Below are 24,015 nucleotides of genomic sequence, written 5' to 3' on the forward strand. Positions count from 1 at the left end.
TTGCCGTCACCTTCATCAAATTCTGAGACGTCAAAATGATTGACGGCTCTCTCTTCATGTTTACCGAGATCCCTCTCGGGAATTGAGTCAAAGCGAGGATGAGGCTGGTAAAAGGTTCTTCTTAGAGGAAAGTCCTCAGGAACCGACATGAAAAAGAACCTCACTTGCCAGCCCTTGCAACTTGTCAGTTTGGGGTGGACGGTATATTTGTGAGGTTGGGTATACAAAGACCACCACCCATCCGACTGACCGTCTCTCTTCAGAGTAATCAGTCGTCTAAAAACGTTAAGGGTTAGGGGATAGTTTCGATATAGCATGACCCAGATGGTGGCATTAACGGCCCGAATAGTGGGAGGAGTAACCTGAACTAAATAGACGTTCCAGGCCTTCAGGATTTTTGCCACAAAGGGATGTAAAGGAAAGCAGAGGCCGAAGTCTAAATGCTTCATATAAACGGCCACGGAACCTGCTGGGCAATCTAATACCGAGGCTCCAAAAGGGGGAATTGACAGCTCATACCCGTCAGGTAAGTTGAAAAATTTCTTAGCGCGACGGCAGTAATATTTTTCAATTGCCGTTTTCCTAAAATCGTCATTTATTTTTGCCTTGGCCACTTTTCTATCTCTGGCAAGGGTAATGGGTTGTCGGAATTCAGCTCCGTCAGTTTCAGAGTTATAGCCCTCGTCCAGGTTCTCTTCCTGGATAACCTCTGCCGTCATGTCAACAATGTCTTCCCTGCTCTCATTGTTGATACTACCTTCTTGAGTCTCGTCATCTCCTAAAACCGAGTTGACGGCTGAATCATGAACGGGGGATGACGGACCTTCCTGGGGGTTAGCAGGAATATCAGCCAATGGTTCTTCTTCGGAAGAACTCACAACCTGACCTTACCCAGGTCTTTTGCTGGTAGCGGCCTCGGCTGCCTTAGCTGCTTTGGCGGCCTCCGCAGCCCCACGGGCAGCAGCTCGAGGCTGATAACTGGTACTCTTTACCCTTGGCATGGTGTTTATACCTATATTGCCAACGTTAGTGCCGTATTGATTAAAATAACATTGCCCAGCAAAGCTGCGTAAGTGATAACGAACACTAACAGGCTCAACGTCAAGAATTTCAGTATCGGCAGGAATGTCAGGGTTAGTGGGATAATAGGCACGTTCGCGGTGGGCAATAGTCCTATGTAGCATAAAAGCACGTTTCTCTTCTTCAGAAGATAACGTCTCAAATGGATAATCAATATTATTAGAAAGGGAAGATGAATTACCCTGATTACTACCGATTTCTTTGCCTAGGGATTGCCTAATTAAACGACGCCTAGCAGTACTAAGGTTAGGGAAATTCTCTTCGACACTATCTTCAGACATTTAATTCAAAAATGAGAAAATAAAACAAACATGCAAAATCAGGGGTTAGGGAGCGGCAATACCTTTGACGAAAGTCGCTGATACAATGTACTTAAAGGTGAGAAGTGACGAAGAAGAAAAGTACGTCGAATATACTGAGAAGTGTAGACCGAAATCGAGAAAAGTCAAAAAAGTAAACCTTTGGTTGAAGAACAATTGAGACTGAGAAAAAGCTTTGGAAAAATGAGAAATGAAATGAAAAATGGCGGAATTTTGATCTAAAAGAAGAAACTGAAAAGTCAGTTGAGGTGAAAGGCGGTTCAGAAATCCAACGGCCCTGAATCGACAACCAATTTCAAAAAGTAGCGGTAGGATTTACGACACGTGTACTAATTTTCCCGCTTCAAAAAAAAAAAAAAAAACGGTTACGCTTCCATATTGTAACAAGTGGACCGTCTGCTATCGGCACACAAGGTCACTTGGGGGAGAAAACGGAGTTATTCGCTCCCATGTATTTTGTAACAAGTGGACCTTGTCTGCTATCGGCACACAAGGTCACTTGGGGGAGAAAACGGAGTTATTCGCTCCCATGTATTTTGTAACAAGTGGACCTTGTCTGCTATCGGCACACAAGGTCACTTGGGGGAGAAAACGGAGTTATTCGCTCCCATGTATTTTGTAACAAGTGGACCTTGTCTGCTATCGGCACACAAGGTCACTTGGGGGGGAAAACGGAGTTATTCGCTCCCATGTATTTTGTAACAAGTGGACCTTGTCTGCTATCGGCACACAAGGTTAATTGGGGGGGAAAACGGAGTTTTTCGCTCTCATATATTTCGTAACAAGTAGACCTTGTCTGCTATCAGCACACAAGGTCGCTTGGGGGGGAACAAAAGGAGTCACTAGAACTTAACAGAGTAATGCGTCAAGGAGGTATAAAAAGTATAAATTTAAGAACTAATGCCAAAGATAATGCAAATGAATACAATATGGGATTATAATACTATACAAAAGTTGTCCTAAAAGTTACAACAAAAAATTAATAATAATAAATTAAAATAAATCTTCTCAGCAAAAGAATATAGAGCTTAAAAATAGAGGCAAATCTTCTCAGCAAAAGATGTGAGTCTCTGAGGTATCCACAAGCTTCATCCGATGCAGTGTTTGAGTATAAGTTAAGCGGGTATAACGAACTGCACGGCAAGGTCGGCAATAAAGTTTTGTTAATGCACAGTGCTTGGCAGAGTACAAGAAACGTTATCACATGAAACTTCCAACATAAGGTAAAATTTGAAGAATGAGAAGTGGAACCCAAAATTTGTCTAGTTAGGTTAAGTTTGTTGGCTACATTAACTGAGGACGATGATGTATGATCATGCGTCCTCGCTTGGGGGGGCTAATTGTATGGGATGATATCGGGGTATGACCGATATCTTGTAAAAGCACGTGACCAAACTCTGAACAATTGTGAGAAGGCGCCGATGTGCGCCAGAAAGCAGACATATCGGCTTGTCGAAATTCGGCACGTGGCAACAGAAGCTTGACACTTGGCGCAGGAGGCTTTGCATGGATGAGAGCCACCTGTAAGGTGGATCATTATAAATAGTAGGTAAGACCTCATTAATGGGGCCATAAAAAAATTACTTTCTCTCTCTCTCTCTACTTTCTCTCTTACTTATCTTCTCCTCTTAAACACTTTCTGACTTTGTCATCGGAGTGGTTATCCCCGGACCACCCCGGGGTTAGCTAACTTCTTCTCATTGTGTAGGTTCTCAGCTTGCCGATAGGAGTATCAGGATCTCAGGTCCGAGTTCTTGGGGGAATCAGATTCAGACAGAAACAGGATTGAATCCCATTTTTAGAGCAACTGAAATCGAAGAAGAAGGAAAAGGAGTCTGATTGGTTTTGCGAGATTCGTTTTGTTTGTTTTTAATTTCTTTTTCTTTTAATTTCTTTTTCTTATTTTCTTTTTACTTTCCCCTCTTTCTTTATTTCACCTTTCTTTCTTTATTTTCTTTATTTTCTTTATTTCTCTTTTCTTTTATTTTTCTTATTTTCTTAGCTTTGTATAAATACCTATTTTGGGGTGATTAAGAATCAACTATTATTATACTCTCTTAATTAGTTTTTAGCTCCCTCTCTCTAGTTTTAAGGTTTAGGGATGATTAACCTCCATAGTTAGGGTTTTAGAGAGAGAAAGTGAGAGATGTTTAATGGTGGTATTTGAAACTTGAAGATTCAACTTGTGACAATTGTTTTGGAGATCTCCTTATTAAATCAATGAGAATTTCTAACCTTCTGTCCTCTATTTTATTTGCTTTCTTTTGATTATTGTTTTAGTTGTTAATATTGCTTGTTAATCATGTTGATACTTTGTTATTTGTTGATTAATCTTGTTGTTGGCATGATTAGAGAGTAGTTTCCCCATTAAGAGGATGATGGTATAGTTGAATTTCAAGCGTGTTTTGGTATTGAAATTGATTTGATTGTGATTAAATATCTTTGTATTCCATGTCTTACTAGTTGTTTCTCTTGGGTGGCCAACCATTAGTTGCAATTAGGTGGATTGATCTAAGTTGTGGTGATAGCGTAGCTTAGGAATTTCCATTGAATGGTTTTATTTGAATTCTACCTTGACTTGCATAGCTTATGACGATAGTGTAGGCTATTTGATGAATCGAGAAAGCAATTGACCCTGATAGGCAGTTGGATTGCATTTTAAAACCATTGATATGAGATGCTTAGTTCATGTTCAACATTGATTTCATGCTTTGTTATGCTTGATTGAATGTTATACCTAAACCATTTTTCTTAGTGTTTTATTTCTTGTTTTAGTGTCTTTAGATTCTAGTTTACTTTCCCTATTTCGGACTAGCTTAGTTGGTGATAATATTTGGTAGTGCTTAACTGTTCCCTGTGGTTCGACCCCGCTTCTTACCATATACTTGTATTAGGTTAGTTGAGTGTTATAAATTGTATTTGATTAGAAGGGTTTTAGTTTCAATGACCTAAAATATCTCTCATCAACCCCCTCATACCTCTCATATTCTTCACACCAAAAACCCAATTATCTTCTTCTCTCTTATTCTTCTTTTCCCTCAACCTTTCTTACTTTTCTTATCCTCTGATCTTTTCTAAAAGAAAATCAGCCCGTTTACCTTTGAAGCCAATTTTCTGGCACTTTTGGTCAGTTTTTGGGGTTTAGATGTTTCAGGAAAGATTTTATCCTCTCAAAAAATCCTTGAGGTTAGGCTCAGAAATCACCCAATTCGAAGTTATATTGAAGACGTTATGGCCTCTGCAAGTTCTGCCTATTCTTTCCAACGCAAAATTCAATTCTCTTTAATCCTATTCCTTTATTTTCTAAAATATAAATACCTATTTCAAAGTTATAATTCTATTTTAAAGTATTATTAAAAAAAATTTATAGTCCATGCACATTAGATTTGGGTTTATGTCTAAAGATGTTGTGATAACCTTATGGTTTTTGTTAATTGCAAGGTGTATTCGTGATTGAACTTTGAAAGTGCAAAGTGTTGATTGAATTTGGAATCAAGGTACATTTAGGTGGCTAGTTACTTTTGAAAGTGATTGTTTGAATAGCATGTTTTATATTATTTTATTGGTGATTGAATTAAATTGATTTGCATTATGATTTATGAAATAAAATATGTTTGGAGGTATTGATTTTAATATTTGTTTTAATAAATGTACTTTCGAAGGATTGATTTTCATATCATCATGTTTTGAATGATTTGAATTACTTATCATGTTTAAATAAAGAAATTGATTTGAAAAGTTTGATGAATTAAGTAAAAGATTTTTCAAAGGAAGAGTTGTTGATTTTGAAAAATCATTTATATGAGATTTAATCATCAAGAATTTATTAAAAGGTTTATTTTGAAAGCATGTTGAATTAAATAAAAAGGAGTTTTTAGTTAACCTATTACAAAGGTTGATTTTATTCAAGAGGAATTTTATGAGGATTTGTTGAAATATTTATTAAAAAGCTTTACAAGCATGAGTATTATATTCATCCCACCATGCGGATTCATTGAAGACTATGGACTTTGTATGACTTAGTCTTTCTCCAATAATAGCCTTGTAATAGTAGGAGACTAACTTGGAGGGTGTGCACACTTAGAGAGGAGATTGAGTTTTTGAAAATAATTGATTTTATTTAGGGGTGAAAGTAATTCGGATTAAAACCGAACCGAACCGAAAACCAAACCGAATTAGTAAGTGAACTGCTAAACAACGCTCCCATTTTACAGGGCATCGCTCCCTTTTTGACATGGAAGGACGATATTGCACTTTGTGTAAGTTGTAGTATATAGTGGTATAATATCATTCCCGACCCCTCCACTTACTACCACGCGGTAAAAAAAATTCCCGACCCCACCACATTCGATCCAAAACCAAAAATTAGAATTTTTTTAAAAAAATTATTAAGCTTTAGTGATGGGTTTAGGACGATGGACAACGACAACAATCGTACACCGGAGGCATCGTCGAAGGATTCTGTGAGTCCTCGTACTTTTTTTTTTGAAATAAAATTATCCGCCTAAGATATTAGTGGATCCGCTTAAAATTTCTGAATCCTCCTAAAAACATCCGCCTAAAATATTAGGATCCACCTTGGTGAATCTGCTTAAAATTTCTGGATCCACCAAGGTAGATCCGGAAATTTAAGGCGGATCTCCACATCCGCCCAAAATTTCCGGATCTTCCTAGGTGGATCCAGAAATTTTAAGCGGATCCACCTAGGTGGATCCGGAAATTCTGGGCGGATCTTTATTTATTTTTTTTAATTGATTAATTGATCAAATTTATTAATGTAATCTTTGTATTATTACTATAATTTTTATTGTGATTATTATTAATTTTGTGATAAATTGAGTAATTAGTATTAGTATTATTATTGTAGTTGTGATCAATGTTGTAATTATTTGCTTATGTTGTTATTATTTGTTGATAGTATTTGCTCATTTAGCCTCTCTAAAAAAATCAAATTAAGTTAAATATGAAGAAAAAAAAAGTGGAGTTCCGCTTTAAAATTCCGGAAGTACCAAGGAGGATCCGGAATTTTCAGGCAGTTCCACCACCGAACAACTGGAAATTTAAGGCGGATGGGTAGATCCGCCTGATAATTTCGGATCCTCCTTGGTACTTTCGGATTTTTCTGGCGGAACTCCACCTTTTCTTTTATTTTATTTTATTTTTTTATATTCCAGATTTTACATAATTTGAATTTTTTTTTTTTTTGAGAGTGAAGTGAGTTGTGATTCCAGAAATGAGTGTTGTGAGTATCATGAGTGAGTGTCATGAATATTTATTTACGAGGGGTAAATACGGAAGTTCATATAAAAAATGCGAGAGGTGCCTAGTAAGGGCTTGTTCACTTCAGCTTAATTTTAGTTCAGTTCAGTTAAGCTCTAATCAGTTCAGTTTAGTTTAGTTCAGTTCAATTTAGTTCAGCTCAGTTCAATAAATATGAACAAACCCTAAAATGGGAGCGATGTTTAACAATCCCAACGAATAGAGTAGTGTAAGAGTGCAACACATTGGATAACATGAAACTTAAGGAGGTTAATTAAGGAAATACACTCGAACTGATTAATAATATTCCCCTTGTTATTTTTTTTCTAAATGCGCTTTCTTTGTTTCAAAATATCTGTTTTATTCTAATCGGTTTATTTGTTAATGCAGAACTTTAACATATGAAGTATGTATTACTACTTTTGAATATGAAGTTATTTGAAACTAACTAAATCTCATAATACTATACTTTTTCTTAATTGTAAATAACAAAGTTAGTCAAATGGAAATAAATTTATTTTTAAGATGCGTTTTAAGAATAGTAAAAAGTTAATTGTGGCAAAATATTAGGGACGAAGGGAGTAATCATTAATTAATTAAGATTTCTACTTTTTTAAGATAAATTAAGTTTTTTTTACTTATCTACGGAGTATCAAGTTTTTTAAGATAAATTAAGTTTTAAGATATTAGGCATTTCAGAACTTGGGTAAAAAGATAGCTTTACATATTCTAGAACCTATAACGGCTATAAGGTTACAACGCCTACAAGGCCTACAACTACAGGTAAATCAAGTGCTACTAAACTACTACAGCACACAGTATACAAACTGTCCTACTTGTATAACCTTTGGACAATTTTTTTTTTTCTTTTTTTTTTTTTTTTTTTTTGAATGAAATAAACCTTTCCAAGTAGTCTGAAACTATGTTGTTGCACAATGCACTCATTTGTCAAAATAAGATTTGTACACACAGAATGAAATGGAAACAAAGGAACAAGATATACTGATAACTGATTACATGAACATACATGATTACATTTTAATTTTGTTTAATAATACTAAAAATTTACAAACAAAGTATATTATATGAAAATCAAATATTTATAAAAGTTATGTGTATCAATTATTTGGAGACAGATGTAAAAAAACCTAGTCAAACTAAAATGAATAGTGCCCGACAAAAAAAAAAAAAAAAAAGTTAAAGCTTACGAATACTTTGTAAAAATTATTAATGGAACGTATAGAGTAGTGCAACACATTGGATAACATGAAATTTGAAGAGTTTCATTAAGGAAATACACCCACACTCCTTAAAGTGCTTCATTTTAAATTTGGGGCTACTCAAGTTAGTATTCACGTACACGACTTTGACCAATATATGTACGTGTTTTATGTTTCCATAACCATTATAAAAGTGCAAATGTTGCTACTATTCCTTATGAATAGTATTTTTTGGTGTTATTACAGCCTTGTCCCCAACATTAATGAATTGCCAATTATACCCCTTATTTCCACCGACTTACTTGGCCCTTGCTTTTCACCGACTTCCTGACCTTCTTGCTTCTTCCAACTCTTCTTCCATTTTCTCTCTCCTCTACTTCTTCTAAAGTCTGCGCTGATTTTTTTTCGCCATTTTTGTTCCCCATTTTTTCTTCCTTTTTCTACTTCAATGGAGGATGAAAACGAAGCTCAGTTGCTCAACAATTTAATTGATAGAATCAATGAAATTGCTTCAATTTCAGATTATCGTCCTCCTGTTAAGAAACAGTACTGTAATTTAGCTCGTAGGTTGAAGCTTTTGACCCCAATGTTTGAGGAATTGAAGGAGAGTCAATTGCCGTTAGATAACGATGTTGTTATTAATCTCGTTGCTTTTCTCGATTCGCTTGTTCAAGCTCTTGATTTGCTCCGATTTGGTTCTCATGGCAGCAAAATTTATCTGGTTTGGATCTGCTCATTATATACTGTTAATTACTCTTTATTATAAAGGATTTCATGTTAATTTTGCTTATTTATTTGAAGTTTTAGTTTGATTATTGAGTTCTGAGTATTTTTCCCCAAATTTGGTTGATTTGAGGTAAACCTAGAGAGAGAATCCTAGAGAAACCTAGAGAGAGAAACCTAGAGAGAGAAACTTCTGCAACTCAAGATGAACGTGAAATCCAAGGGCGGCGGCTCAAATACCACCACCGATTTTCCCTCCGTCACTGCTTTTCGGTAACTTAAAAATAAATTTCTCATTAGTATTGTTGTTCATTTGATGGTTAATTACCCAACATTTTGAGTTACTTTTGTTGATTGTGAAATGGGGTAATGTGAATTTTTGTGGGTATTTGAAAATTTGAGTTTTTTGTGGTTTAATTTAAGTTTGTAATTGAATTTTTCTATGTATCCTCTCTTTAATTTGAAGCGATGTAGAATTCTACCATCACCACAACTTTCCCCATTTTCTGGCTTCTTGCTCCTTCATTCATTTATGGCGGTGGTGTTTGACTGCTTTCTCTCTCCTTAGATTACTTCCTCTGGTCATTTTTGTGGTATTTAGAAAAATTGATGTTTTTATTTAAGTTTGTAATTGAATTTTTCTGGGTATCCTCTCTTTAATTTGAAGCGATGTAGAATTCTAGGCCGACACAACTAGCGATAGATGCAGAACGCACCACCAATTCGTCCATGGATTACGGCTAGCCTATCTCAAACGGATCAAGGAACTTGAACAGAATGAACACTACCCTTCATCGTCAACAAATTCCTGACCTTGTTCTCAAGGTTCGCACACTCTAATCCTTAACTCTCTGTGATTTTATTGCTTTCTTGCTATGATTGAATTCGTCCTTGATCTTATGTTAGCATTTGTTTGGTTTATTCGGGATTAATTGTCAAATTATCAAGGTAATTTTCTCTAAATCTCTGCTATTGCATGTTTGAAATGGGGATTTTTTTTGTTTTTTTTTTGGGCGCTGCTAATACTTCTTTGTGTGTTACTTTTTTTCCTCTGTTCTGAGAATTGTACATGGAGATAATTTTTTTTAATATAAAAAAAAAATTCATCGCGTTTCTATTGCATTCCAATTATTCTTTCTAATTTTGTTTAATTTGGGTTGTAAATTCAATTTTAGGATTTGGACAATCTCAGAGAAGCTCTGAAGTACTCTGTTCAAATGCTTACAGAGCTTTGAATCTCTAAACTTTCTTCTCCTCATAAGTATATCGAACCGTGTGAGTAATTTCTTGCTGTTATGATTTTTTGCAGATGTTTATAATAGCTTTTATTTTTTCTGAATTTTTAATATGTGTTTTGGAAGCAATGGGACTATGGGAGCTTTAAAAGAATTGAGGAAGCTGGAATTGTTCTTTAAGGATGAGAGCATGCATGGCTTTTCAGTTTTTGATCTTTACGAACTTGTTCTGATCTTTACGAACTTGTTCAAAATGGTAGCAACGTGTTACCGAGACTGTAAGTTTTAATACTATAATTTAAAGCTGTTAGATATTGAGGGCACCTTGAATGCTCTAGATATCTTTTCTGTGATATTCAGTGTTTATATATGTCAGCAAAGCTGCAAGGACCTCTGAACTTTTTTTTTTTTCTTACCTTCTATTTTTAATGGTATTTAGGGACTTTGCATTTTTTCTATACTTGACAATTTGCCGCCTTAGGCCTATCTACATTCATGTACAGCCATTGAGCTATACTTCCTTTGTTCTGCATATCCTCAGTAACCCTACGATTCAATGAGTAGCTTGATACAAAAGAGGTGTCACATATCATGTTGTTAGCCTTTTCAGTGCTTGGTTTGGCCTTGGTAGTTATATAGCTTCATTAGAAGGTGATACACTGTTAACAGTTGTTCCAGTCCCATCCCAATTGCTCTTATTTAGCAACTGTTGGAGCTTTAAGGATAAATTCACTTTTGAAAAATTGGAGCTACCAAACATTTCATTCAGTTTAGGTAATTGAATATGGATTATTAACTACTTAAACCCATACGTCAAAGAGCTGTGATTTTGTTAGCTTGCAGATTCGTGAAATTATTTTGCAATCTGGTGCTGTGATTGAATCATATTGTCTCAAAGTTCACGGTCAATTTTGTTGTTTTATTGTCTTAGACGAGTGAGGAAAATAACATGTTGCAGTTGCTTAAGTCTATTTGTTGGTCTATGTGATGAAATCATGAAACAGGTTAAGCTATTTCATTTCTGGGGTTGCATTTGATTTAGCTATTATTTGATGATACTGATGTGATTGCCTTCTACCTGATAAATGAAACCTCTGCTACTGTGCCTTCCAATTTTGTGGTTTTCTGACATCATTCAATGCTTTTCAGGAAAACGTGAAAACAAAGCATCCTCAACTGCTTTACAAGTCCAAATTGTATAAAATTCTGCAAAAAGGAAGTAATGAGCTTATCTTCCATTCTCGACACTTAATTGATTCTAAAACTGAATATAGTAATATTCTTTCCCACATTTTGATATTAGTCTTACTTTGATATTGTCTGATGTTGGCAGCTGGAATTCCTAATGTAAGAGGGTTTGGTGTTGAAGGAGACTATAATGTATTAGTCATAGATCTACTTGGGCCCAGCTTAGAAGATTTATTCAATTTCTGTAGTAGGAAGTATTCACTGAAGACTGTTCTTATGCTTGCTGATCAGATGGTATTATGTTTTGTTATTTTTTTTTTGAGGATTGCAAAATAATTTCACTTTGGATAGAGCACTCAAATGGTCTTATTATTTGCTACTTATTATAGTAATATTTTTTGTGCAGGTTTGTTGTTTTGTATATGGAAAGAATGGTTCACTTTGCATTATTCAGCGCATAATTCGGCCAACAACAATGAATTAGGTGTGTTCTGGTAGATTTTATGGTATTCACTATTTGTGCTTTCCTATCTACGCTGGCACTTTTTTTCAGGGTGGGATGGGATGTTTCTAGATGTTTGTGCTTGATTTATGAAACTTTGTATTGCAATCTCACCTGATATGGTGATTTCTTGTATTGCTTGTATATTCTGTCTACACTTCTTACTTCTTATAGATGCAGGAAACTGATAATTTAGTAATCATGTCATCATGATTACTAAATTATAGGGATATTAGACCAATCCCCATCTCAACCCTCGATTCCCCCCCCCCCCCAACACACACACACGCAGACACCTTTTTTTTTTTTTTTTTTTTTTTTTCAAAAATGGCATTATTTTACTTTCCGCGACCACTTTCACAACCACCGCCAAATTTAGATTACCCCTAACTTCCTTTAGGAATTTTCATCTTACCAGCTTTACCCCAACTCTAACTTATTACCGACCAAACCCCAGCAGGCCAGCACAATTTGATTCGGAAACCTGTGCTACTCACTAGCAAGAAATGGAGGTGGTGTATGGTGGCTGAGAGGGCTGTGGAACTCTGGTTGGGTTGTGTTGCATGGGTCAGGGGAGGGGAATGGGAAGAGGAGGAGGAGAAAAGAAACATGGTTATCATTTCTTTTTATCAAGTAGTTTGTATTTGGTGGATAATTTAATTTGATGTGTCATCTTTTGAGAACCTATTCTAAGGAATGCTCCTTTTCATTTTTATCAAAGGATTTTCTTTGAAAACATGAAGGTTAAACGATTGTATACTTAAACTGATCCCACTCATTAAAAGTCTGAATGTGTTATGTTTGCTACTATGATTATGTTATTGGAGCTTTTATATTTGTATTTATAGTTTTATACAGCTCATAATGTGGTTATGTGGGCACTTATTTTGTTGGAGTATTTGCTACTATATCTTAAAGTGGGGAATGTAAGACATTTATATCTTGTTAATGTAGGGAAGTGCTAAAAGATTGGTAAAAACTGCATTGCAAGAAGCAGCTAAAAAAAGAGTGATGAGATACTCTGATTTGAAAAAGATAGACCGTGGGGTACGTCAGCATTTCCACGATGACATCACTGTGATTATTGTATTCTTTGATTCAAATCTAATATCCAGAGCTAGATTAGTAAGGGGTACCACATTGTCCCTCAGAGGTGGTGGTATCAGCCTACCTGCAAAAACTCTAGCCCCTTGTGCCACGCCCATGGAAGTCGGCAACAGGTTAACAGGGCTAACAGCTGATGAAAGGTTTCTCCTTTTTTTTCATGTTATTATCTCTGTTGTATCTAATGCCCCAAACCCTTTTTTCAGCCTTCTCATCAGGTGACACACTATTTAGAAAGATAAAATGGAAGGTTATGATCTTTTTTTAATTTTAAATTTTTTAATGTAAAATGTAACATTTAACTTTGAGATAGCGTGTTAAATTATTTTGCGAGCAGAATGAAAAAGAAAGAATCTGGTCGAGGCAGCTCTGAAAGGTGATGAGAAAGATTCATTCAAGAAAGAATCTGGTCGAGGCAGCTCTGAAAGGTGATGAGAAAGATTCATTCTTTGGGACACTCCTCTACTAATCTTGATCCCATGGTCTTGAAACTCTGTAAATGATTGTATTTCTTATCATTGGAGGGGATTGGGGGTGCGCTCGTAGTGCATGCTTCAACGACTTAAACCTTAAATAAAATAAGTGTTAAGATATTCCCTCCAACTGTATTATCTAAATATCGTATATAAAATAAATTTATAGATAAATAACCCGCAAATAAACTTCAATACATACACATGTGATATTTCTCATTCATTTAATACATTCCACGTCAATTACAAACTCTAACTACTATAATTTTCAACTGAACCACCAATTGAAAATTTTCTACTTTAAAAACTATAACAAACAAATACACAATTCTTTCATATATTTTACATTTAATCTATTTTAAATAACTTCAACCTTTAGTATTGCATTTCCTTAAACTACTCCTTATAATCACAATCATTTCAAAACAAATTATTCAGCAATTATTTAGGTACTCAATAGAAACCATATTGCGTTCTAAAATAATATCTAAAACAATAATATAATTCTTTTTAAAATCTTTAAATTGTAACGAATTCTAGATAATTTCACTTATAACACTGGTTTTTCCATAGGTAATTTCCCATGGAAACTTTATCACTAATTCACTATTGCTTGTCAGTACTAACAAATTCATATATCCTTATTATTACAAAACCCGAACACAATCACAAATATCACAACCACTGACCACAATCGCGAATTTTACTTATCTTATCGTCGGGGGAGCACGCGCATCGCGCGTGCTCCAACGACTAGTAAGATTAAACATTGTAAAGTGGAAACGTATTAATATTGACAATGTATAAACTTTAAATATCATTGATCAAAATTTTAGATTAGCTTATATGTTGATCAAATTAGACAGTGATGGAAACGAAAGAGTAATGGGAAAAAAGTATTCTTAATTAAGAAAACATAGTGAGGAATAGGAGATTTTAAGGAAAATTCAATTTAAAATGATGATGAAAGGTCTTGTAAAAAAATGATGAAAGGAAATTATATAATTTTTTTGAAAAAAAATGAAGCTGGTTCTAACAAGGTTTTATGTCCGAGCCAATCAGCCAAATGCATGCAACTTGACTTTCAATTTAGGCTTTGAACCTTCGGAGTTCTGTTCGTGGGCCCTAGGCAATCACCCCGATATCCTTGACTCAAATACAACCCTAATTACTAAAGGGTTGTTTGACATCATTTTTTGTTTTTTAATTTTCTTTTTTTTTGAAAATCAAAAACCAAAGGCAAGAAACAAGAAAAAGGTGTTTTCACTTTTCTATTGTCAGTTTTCAAAATTATCATGATTTTAATAAGTTTAAGTAATTTTTGATTTATCATGGGACTTATATCATATACTTTTAAAAAACAAAAAACCAAAAAATAGAAAAACACAGCCATGCTAAACAAACCCTAATGTTTTAGGTGTAACTCGTATAAGATGATTAATTTGAAAGATAATATGAAAATTCGGCAAGTAGATTCACATACATTTAGCCATTTTTTAGTCCTTTTTGCTTCTAAAATGATGCAACTACTAACTAGTGATTTTATTATTGTTTCAACTATATTAGAACTTTATAACTAGCTATGGAGTAATTATATTTAACATGCATTAGAGGTAAGTTGAAAAATAGGCAAATAAATTTACATGTAGGCTTTTGTCAAAAAAAAAAAAAAAGTTTACATTTAGGCTTTTCTTTAAGTCCTTATTGCTCCCAAAATGATATAACTAGTGTAGTATGTTTCAAAAAAATATAATATATATATATATATATATATATATATATATATATATATATATATATATATATATATATATATATATATATATATATATAACTAGTGTAGTGATACAAGTACATAGTATCCTGTCAAAAAAAAAAAAAAGTACATAGTATTAAAAGAAATTACTATGGTAAAAAATGAGTTGTCAAATCACTAGATGCTTGAGAGCTCAAGGCTAAAGCAAGCATAGGGTTTGGACTTTATAATATAGTAGTACTGAATTTACTACTTCGTATGTATTGACATGAGCCCTTTCACACCTTTGTTTTTGGAAACAAGCTCTTTCACACTTTTGGTTAAACGAGTAACATTACATCTTCTAGAACATACAAGTAAATCAAATGGTATTAATCCTATTGTCCTACACTCCTACTCATATTCTCGTTTTTTCTTAAAGGAAATACGATGTAGATCTTTGATGTAGTTGTGCTTATATAAGTCGAAACTTTTTTATTGTACATTTGTAGTACTCATATATCAAAATAAATTAAATCTCATTTGTCAAAATACTACGTAAATAAAATTGATTGCACTATTATAAAATAGAGCGAAGAGAAGCCTGACCAATAGCCCGTGGTGTCCAAATTGTAACACTCAGGAAGAAACCACTCTTCATGCCCTTCGAGACTGCAGAACAGCTCGAGAAATTTGGAGACAAATTGGAGGCCCTGCAGCAGCTCCTAGTTTCTTTACAGGAACTTTGCAGCAGTGGATTGCTCGAAACATTAAAGTTCAAATCAAAAATGATCTCTCACCCGAAATCTGGCCAACTTATTTTACAATTACAATTTGGTGGATTTGGAGATGGCGAAATAATGTTGTATTTGACAAAGCTGATGAAAATCCAATTAATGTGGGTCAATTTTTGCTTACTAAATTCGAGGAAGTATGGAGGGTGTTAGGTGATGGGTAGAGCAGTTCTCAAGCACCAAGAGCTAGACAGGAAATGCTTATCAGGTGGCTGGCTCCTGCTGTAGGATGGCTAGCCTTGAATACTGATGGAGCAGCCAAAGGCTCTCCAGGACCAGCAGGTGGAGGGGGACTGATCAGGGATGCAACTGGGAGGATGCTTCATGCTTATGCAATAAAAATAGGGGTGTGTGATGCTTTCATGGCAGAACTCAAGGCAGTAGAGTATGGGTTAGAGCTGGCTAGACGCATGAGAGCAGCAAAACTGCAGCTACAAATTGACAGTCAGTGTGTAATAGCAGCTCTGACTAACCAAGAAATTAATAGAGGTCAAGGATATCATATCATCCAAAGATGCAAGCAGCTGATTGATGACGATTCGTGGCAAGTGCAAGTTATTCATGTGTATCGAGAAGCAAATAGGGCGGCGGATTGGTTAGCAAATCATGGAGTCGACCAGAACAACAACATTAAGTTGATTCAATTCCCTCCTATCGAATTAGGACGTATTTTACATGAGGATAGTGTAGGGGTGGCTTTGCCACGTTTAATTTCTGTCTAGTTTTTTATTTTCCCAGGGCTTTCAGCTCCTCATTCGCACCAAAAAAAAAAAAAAAAAAAAAAAAAATTAAAGATTTGACTATTTGTAGACGCGGAATGAATTACTCTATAGGAGCAAAGGAACAAGATATACAAATTACATGAGTTGATGTGTACATTAGTATATGTGAACTGCTAAACAACGCTCCCATTTTACAAGGGAACGCTCTCTTTTTGACACGCAAGGACAATTTTGCCCTTTTTGAAAGTTGGACTATATAATGGCCCTTTATGAGTCACATGGGCACTATAATATCATTCCGACCCCTTCAATTTCTACCACGTGGTTAAAAAAATTCTCGAGCCCACCACATCGGTCCCACAACATCCAACCCCACCTCCTTCGATCCACCACCAAAAAAACGTTTTTTTTTAAAAAAAAAATTATTAAGCTTTAGCAACAGGTTTAGGCCAGAATTTCCGGATCTGCCTATGTGGATTTGGAAATTTTAAGCGGATCCACCTAGGTGGATTCGTAAATTCTAGGCGGATGTCTTTTTTTTTTTTTTGAATTAATTAAATTTATTAACTTAGGGCCTGTTCACATTTACTTAATTTCAGTTCAGTTCAGTTCAGTTCAGCTCTAATCAGTTTAGTTCAGTTCAGTTCCAATCAGTTCAGTTCAGCTCTTAATTTCCCTCTCTCATAAAATATTAATTTCAGCTAAGTTCAGTTCAATTCAGCTCCAATCAGTTCAGTTCAGCTCCAATCAGTTCAGTTCAGCTCAGTTCAGTAAATGTGAATAGACCCTTAATCTTCGTATTAGTATTATAATTTAAACTGTGGTTATTATTATTTTTTTTTTGATAATTTGAGTAATTAGTATTAGTATTATTATTGTTGTTGTAATTATTTGTTGATATTAGTTATCGTTGGTTTTTGTATATTATTTGCTTATTATTAGTGTTTTAATATATTATTGTGAGCAATCTTATTTTTTAACTTATGATTAGTGATATTATTAGTATTATTATTGTTTTAAAAATGTTGTTATTAATATTATAAAAAAAATAATGCTTGAGAATTTTGTTTGGTTATTTTATTTTTATAGGATTTGGAGTTTGGAGACGGTGGTGATGGTGTGAATTATAGTGTGAATTTTGTCACGGACACATTATTTCCAACGTTTGATGATGCAGTTAAATGGGCGGATGCTGTTTCCATAAATCTGGGGTTTATTTTGGTTAAATTGCATGTCTTACAACAAAACCAGAGATGGTCGGCCGTATCGATATTTGAAATGTGACCGGGGACGGAAGAGCAAGCTTAGAGATTTGGAGAACGCGATACGGAAGGACACAAAAACTAAAGCTAATGCTTGTCCTTTCTACATCAAGATATATTATGAATTCATCACAGACAGTTGGAAAATCCGTGGAAAAAATGATGAAATTGGGACCCATAACCATCCTATGATTGTGTATCAGGAAGGTCATCGTAAAGTTAGTGGATTGAGCCTGGGTACAAAAAAGGTTGTGCGTGACATGACAAAGTCCAAGGTTGCACCGCGTAACATCATGACTATTGCAGAGCAATATCCCGATGATCATCCAAACATCAAACACATTTACAATTGCCGGAATGACTTGAGAAAGGAGATGTATGTTTGAAGGTAGAGGAGTTGTTCAACAATTTCTTCATTTGGCGAGATAGAGTCAGTATATTTAATGGGTCATGGCCGATGATCTCGGCGTTCTGCGACATGCATTTATAGTGCACCTAATCATGGTGAACATACTCCGCACATACCTACATGTAATTGGTATGGATTTGACTTACGAGACCAATCGATAAAGGATGCCGTTCTTTGAGATAGTAGGTGTAACATCGACAAACTAGAATTTCCTCGTTGGTTATGTGTCCATGCGTAACGAGTGCACGACAAGCTATCGATGGGTGTTGTAGAGATTAAGGGAGTTGAGAGCCAACATTCAGCAGTGAAGACCGAAGGAATTATGTCTTCGTCGTGTGCAATTACTAGATATACAAATGGATCAAATTATGGAGATAATTAAGTTTGTACATTTGGGTCGTCGTTATATCATAGCTAGAGGCACTAACGATCTTTGGGCTAGTAAAATAGGCTAAAGCCTAATTGGACGGATCCTATAAGGTCACACAAAGGGCCTAAATCGAGCACGAGAGAAAGAGGCCCATGATGGGCCTCATCCCCTATGATGGCCGGCCATATAGAGAAGGTTGGAGGGTTTTGGGCTTCCTAACCTAGTCTAACTATAATATGATTATAAATAGACTAGGTTCCTAGGGTTTGCAAGATAGAATTCAATTGATCAGCAAGATCAAAACCCGAGTGAGCAAACACGAGACCAAGCCCCTCAAATCTCTCTCTCTCACGGCACTCTCTCCTTCTCGGCGCCTCTCAAGGTGGTTCGTGGTGGTGGTGGTTCGTGGTGGTCAACTTTGTCCATTAAAGGTGGTGATCACGGTTTTCCCTTTCACTCGACCAATCTAGTATTGGTGGACGGCTCGTTCGAAGCTCGTGGACTAAGTAGAGGAGCAACGCTTGGGGTTCTATTCTCTCCATGATTTGCCTGTCGAATAGCTACGTGGAATTCACGCTTCAAGGTATGATTATGTGTCTTGTGTGTTATGCATGCGATCTTGGGATTAGGTGCTTTATGAATATGATTCATGTTTTTCCGCCTTATAGTGCCTATAAACTCCTAAAGTGGTATCAGTTAGCCTCTTGCATGAACTCGCTAGATTATTATAATACGATTATTTAAAGTCCATGTTAATTTTATAATCAATTAAGAGGGAGAAATTAATTTAATTATGGTTCAATTATTATTTTTAATGTGATTAAACTTTTGGAATTGATTGAATATGATTTAATTATGCTCAAAATAGCCATGAAGAGGATCGAATTAAGCCCTAGAGTATTTGAAAATTTCGAACCCTAGAACCCTAGTTTCGAATTTTTCGAAAAACCCTAACCCTAATTTTTGAATTCTTTCGAAATTAATAGCCCTAAAATATGATTTTTGTGCTCAATTTTGATTTAATTCGAATTGTTTTATGTTTCAGAATTTTAATCGAATTGATTTATGCATAAAAATGTTTTATGTATGATCATCGATTTAATTTTAAGAGTTAGAATTAAATTGGGATTAATTTATGATGAACCATAATTTTAATATTGAATGATGATTTAATTTTAATTTCGTGGACTGATTTAATTTAATTTTATAAATGTTATTTTAATTAAATTAAAAATAATATTTTTTTAAATGGCCGGCAGCCGCGGCTGCTGACCTGTTGGCAGTCCAAGAGAGAAGGGAAGGGAGGGCGGCGGTCCGAGGTGGTGGGTAGCAGCTGTGCAAGCGTTGCACACTGCTGCCGTGGCTACCACTGCTACTGCTCGCTGCTGTCCTTTGCGGCAGTGGCTAGCTTCGGCTAGCCAACCACGGTGGCCGGCGAGGTGGCGGTAGTTTTTTTAAAAAAAAAAATTAATTTATTTATTTTGTTTTAAAATATTTCAAGATAAATATGATTTATTTTGGGATAAAATAAGATATCTTTGAATCCATGCCAAGGTAATAAATTGTTTTCATTTTGCTAGATATGAGTTAAATTTGTTTATGACATTGATATAAGTAGATCACAAAGCAAAAATTAGATGATTTAAAGTAAACTTACTTACAACAAAGTAAGATTAGGTCACATAACCAATTTGCACATCCAAAATTACAATTGGATGGACTCTTATTTTTATTTGATTATGAATTACTTGAGAATTAAAAGTCATGCTTGATAAAGTAAAATGACCAAGTCGCCTTTTAGTTGAAAGGGTGAAAGAGCTAATGACCTTTTGGAACTCATACATATGATGTATGTGGACCAATAAGTTCAAGGATTAGCAAGAGATTTAACTATTTCATTTACTAATGATTTAAGTAACTATATCGATAATTGCTTAATGAAGTAAATCTTGGAATCATTGAAACGTTCAAAATTCCAAAATGAAATGTAAAATCAGTTTGAGATAAACAAATTAACATCACAATATGATTGTTGTGAAAATTATTTAACTCAAAATCAATGATCATCTAAAAGGAATTGTTGAATTAATTCACAATCCAGAAACACTATAATTAAAATGTGTGTTAAAAAGAAGGAATCAAACTTTGCTTGCCATGGTTCGATCCTAGATTAGATTTAATGATTTACGAATATCGTTTTGAGGATATACATTAGAATAACAATTGCGCATATACTAAACTAAAACACAACCAAAGCAATTGAGAAGACATCATAAAAGTTATGATTTGGAAATGTTCCAAAAGTTGTCTTTTCTAAACAGGATTAAGGGTTTATGAAATCGTTGTAAAAAGTTTACAAAGATGACATAATGCACCCTAAATCAAGTAAATAGTTCTTTGTGGGTATTCCCATGAAAACTAAGAGGTATTATTCCTACAATCGCGTACATAACAAAGTGTTTGTTGCTCGCGATAGTGTCTTTATAGAAAAAAATCTCTTCCTACAAAGCCAAGTGGGAGTAAAATTAGATCTCGATGAGATTCGAGACGAGCAACAAATGGATGTGGATAACACTACATCAGAGACAAGGGCGTATGAAATCAGCTAATTTGATAAATCATATGTCGAAGCAAGCTAATTCAACTAGCGAGGCTTCTATCGTCCCACTTGAATGAAAGACTTCAAAGAAGTTGAAGAGAATAATTCTATTGTTGCTTATATCTATTGTAGGTTACTTGGGATCAAAACAAACAGTTTGTTGAAATTCTGAGAAAAGGGGGATTCTAAAATTTTCTTATTGGAATGGTTAGAACCCATACCCTACAAGCAAGCTTTGGGTAAGTGCCAACTCAGGAAGTGGCTTAAGGCCATGAAATCCAGAATGGACTCCATGTCTGCAAAGATCTATCAATCCATGATAATCTTACAAATAGGATAAAACCTATTAGTTGTGTAAGCCTATTCGGATTCTTCTAGTGATTGCTGATTTCGATCACGAAGTTCAGCATTGGATATCAAAATCACCTTCTTGAAATGTTCTTGATGGAGGATATGTATTGATACAACCTAAGAATTTTGAAATCCAGAAATCACATAAAGTTTTGCAAACTTCAAAAATTCATTTAATGGATTAAAGTAAGCATCAGGGAGTTGGAACATTCGTTTCAACAAGGCAATCAAACAGTTTGATTTCCTCAAAGAACGAAAAGGAAATCTTATAGAGACAAGAAGTTTAGTGGGAGAAATTGGTATTCTTAGTCATGTATGTAGATGACATACAGTTCATATGAAATGACATATCAATGCCTGAATAAATCGAACAGTGGTTAAGGAGTTGTTTCTATATGAAAGACTTAGGAGATAGTGAGTACATATTGGGAATCAAGATCCACGAAGTGAATCTTGAAGAATGATTGGACAACATCGAGAGACTTATGTTGATAAGGTTCTTGACAAGTTCATGAAGCAAGACTCTAAGAGAGGATGTTTTCCCATGTTTCATGGTATTATGCTCAGTAACACTCAGTGCCTTCAAAAGCTAGTAGAGTTGAGTTTTATGGATAGTGTACCTCATGCTTTTGCAAAAGGGTCCATTATATGTGCATGATATGTACAAAGCAAGATGTTACATATGACTTGTGCATGTGTAATAGGTTTCAAGAAAATTTAGGATAAGCATACTGAAAGTTACCAAGAGCAAATCCTTAAATATTTGAGAAGGACTAAAGGAATGTTTCTATTTTATGATGGTAAAAGTGAACAAGTTGCCAAAAAGGTTATACGGATGCAAGTTTCCAAATAGACAAGATGACTTTAGATGTTGATCTAGATACATTTTGTGTCTAAATGGAGAAGTACAGTAAGCTTGAAAAGTTCAAAGCACAACACTGTTGCATACTCAATGTCAGAATATGTATGTTTTAGCTAAAGTAAGAGTAGTTAAGGAGGAAGTTTGGGTCAAATTGTCCTGTGACTAAAAGGATACCTTTGCCAAAAACAAAGGAGCCAGGGTCACATGACAAATCCAAACAAATAGATATGAGATATCACCTCATTTATGAGATCAATGACAAGCGGGATATCGTAATCTGCAAAGTTTTATTATGAGTGAGAAATCACTAAACCCCTTCCATAGACTAAGATATGAGAGTCATATTAAAGACTTGGATTGATGCAAATTATGTAATTTAAGTTGTGTATGTTTTGAGAAAACATATCACATAAGTAATGCATCAATTTGCAGAATTATGTTTAAAATAGAAATTTCATTTCTCTTATTTAATTATGGTTTTGAAAATTAAATAAAATGTCCAAAATAATTGTGATTTGATGGGCTCATCAAGTTGATAACCTGGTGAATGAAACCCCACAGGTGAACAAAATTCGTATATTATTTAAAGTTCCTAGTTCAAAATCATTAAAGTGGACATAAATGATTTCAATAATCGGACTAGCATGTAAGATTAATTAGATAGCGCAGTTTCATGGGCTATACGGGTATAGTGATGCTCGGTCAATCACTTGGATGTGCATGAATGGTGCATGATCGAACTATTGACCTACTTTGAAGTTCAAGTATAGAGCTTCCGGATATACTACTGGATTCCTTTGACATGAGTGGAACATTGATTTCATTCAATGGATGTTTGACTATGGTGCATTCAAACGTTTTCCCGTAACTGGAGGCTATAAAGGATGTTTCCTGGTTATTTGTTGAGTGGGAGCCTTGTTGCTACAAGATTGGATTGAGTCTACCTATTAAATTAGGGAATGTGTCATGGCCGCTTGAAGAGGGAGAATTCAGAAAATACGTGGCCGCGTTCAAATGCATTACTCAGTAAGCATTTGGTTTTATAATTCTATCTCAGATTTCAAGAAACGATTTGTAGATTAATATGATCTCGACATGTAATGCAATCATATTATCAAATCGACAACTATTGACTTAAGGAATTTGAATATTGCACACTTGTCTCAGACAAGTGGGAGATTGAAGGAATTATGTCTTCGTCGTGTGCAATTACTAGATATATAAATGGATCAAATTATGGAGATGATTAAGTTCGTACATTTGGGTCGTCGTTATATCATAGCTAGAGGTACTAACGATCTTTGGGCTGGTAAAATAGGCCAAAGCCTAATTGGACGGATCCTATAAGGTCACACAAAGGGCCTAAATCGAGCACGAGAGAACGAGGCCCATGATGGGCCTCATCCCCTATGATGGCCGGCCATATAGAAAAGGTTGGAGGGTTTTGGGCTTCCTAACCTAGTCTAACTATAATATGATTATAAATAGACTAGGTGCCTAGGGTTTGAAAGATAGAATTCAATTGATCAGTAAGATCAAAACCCGAGTTAGCAAACACGAGACCAAGCCCCTCAAATCTCTCTCTCTCATGACACTCTCTCCTTCTCGGCGCCTCTCAAGGTGGTTCCTGGTGGTCGACTTTGTCCATTAAAGGTGGTGATCGCGGTTTTCCCTTTCACTTGACCAATCTAGTATTGGTGGACGGCTCGTTCGAAGCTCGTGGACTAAGTAGAGGAGCAATTCTTGGGGCTCTATTCTCTCCCTGATTTGCCTGTCGAATAGCTACGTGGAATTCACGCTTCAAAGG

The 24,015-nt window shown here is 35.2% G+C and overlaps 1 long non-coding RNA gene across 4 annotated transcripts; it reads left to right on the top strand.

Annotated features, from left to right (window-relative positions):
• The first annotated feature begins 8,173 nt into the window (after positions 1–8,173).
• LOC145586333 (uncharacterized) lies at positions 8,174–13,227 on the top strand. 4 transcript variants are annotated; one of them, XR_014100916.1, is made up of 9 exons: positions 8,174–8,600; positions 8,736–8,875; positions 9,270–9,427; positions 9,778–9,877; positions 9,964–10,115; positions 10,987–11,056; positions 11,171–11,319; positions 11,432–11,509; positions 12,482–13,227. It is a non-coding gene; the product is annotated as an uncharacterized LOC145586333 (long non-coding RNA). The 4 variants fall into 4 exon arrangements; XR_014100918.1 differs by having other exon boundaries at positions 8,746–8,875; XR_014100917.1 differs by lacking the exon at positions 8,174–8,600 and having other exon boundaries at positions 8,607–8,875; positions 10,987–11,110; positions 11,207–11,319.
• The last annotated feature ends 10,788 nt before the right edge of the window (positions 13,228–24,015 follow it).

This window comes from Chenopodium album, chromosome 16, assembly GCF_948465745.1.
Source record: "Chenopodium album chromosome 16, dcCheAlbu1.1, whole genome shotgun sequence".
Classification (NCBI taxonomy): domain Eukaryota; kingdom Viridiplantae; phylum Streptophyta; class Magnoliopsida; order Caryophyllales; family Amaranthaceae; genus Chenopodium; species Chenopodium album.